The sequence below is a fragment of the Rhea americana genome, unplaced genomic scaffold (assembly GCF_003343005.1).
Source record: "Rhea americana isolate MKP2758 unplaced genomic scaffold, rheAme1 scaffold_201, whole genome shotgun sequence".
NCBI lineage: Eukaryota > Metazoa > Chordata > Aves > Rheiformes > Rheidae > Rhea > Rhea americana.
The window spans coordinates 1,165,522-1,166,560 of NW_028186162.1; the positions used below are offsets into that span (position 1 = coordinate 1,165,522).

General features: G+C 71.6%; 1 protein-coding gene across 1 annotated transcript in view; it reads right to left on the reverse strand.

Annotated features, from left to right (window-relative positions):
- CSK (C-terminal Src kinase) overlaps positions 1-1,039 on the reverse strand; it is a 13,850-nt gene that overhangs the window by 12,231 nt on the left and 580 nt on the right. The window lies entirely within an intron of this gene.

Here is a 1,039-nt window from a genome sequence, read left to right on the forward strand (position 1 = left end):
GAGAGCGGGTCCCAGCTCGGCGTCGGGTTTATCGAGCTACGCGCGACGGAGAGAGCGAGAAATCCCCGCCGGGGCGCAAGGCGCGCGGCGGCGAGGGCTCCCCCGCGGCGAGCAGCCGCCCCTCCCGGCTGCTGCCGGCGGCTAAAARTGTTTTGGGAAAGAGGAACCGAAACGAGGGGCAAGGCCGGCCGGAGGAAGAAGATAACGGGCAGAAGCGGCGGGAGGAAGAGCTCAGACGCAAGCGGCRCCCCGCTTCCGCCGCGAGAGCCGTCGCGCCACGCCGGCTACCGGGGCGCCCCAAGGCACCCGAATTCCCGGTGTCCCGCCAGGAGCCAGCTGAGGAGCGAGGGATTTCGGGAAAGGCTCCGGGTGCTGCCTCTCCAAACCAGAACCGGCTGCRAGCAGCGAGGCGGCGAGACGCGACCCGCCGCGCGGAGCGGCTCCGCGGAGGGAGGCTGCCGCAGCCGAAGGCGACCGGCTCGGGAGCAGACGCCTCCTGCTCCCTTACGGCACGTCAAGGTGTTACAGGCCGGCACGCTCCGAGCGCGAGGAACGCTCTCCCCAGGGGCAGGGAAAGCTACTTCCAGCAGCTCGGCGAGCCTCAGCGCTCGGACGCGGAATAAACGGAAACCGGCCCCGTCAGACGAGGGCAGAAAACCCCGATTCACTTAAACCGGCGTCACTGGTCTCCGTCGCTGCAAAGCCGCTCCGGCAGCTGGGCTCCGCCGCAGCTCCCGGCCGGAGCCCGCGGAGCGGGAAGCAAAACCGGCCCCTCGCTGCTCCGCTCGGCAGCGAGGGGAAATACGGGAAGCTGCTCCCCGACCACGCTCGACGCCGCCAAGGAGCCGCAGCAAGCCAGGGCGTTCGGAAGCGGCGCGGGAAAGGGCCGTGCCGCCGGCRCCGGGCGAGCGCTGCCCTTTCACCGGCTGCGCTGGTGCCGGGCGCTGGGCGCGGTGTTACCGCCCGGGTCCAAAGCGCGGGTTTACGAGCCGCGCCGAGCGCCGCGGCGTCTCTCGCCGCGCAGGCTGCCAACGCTCGC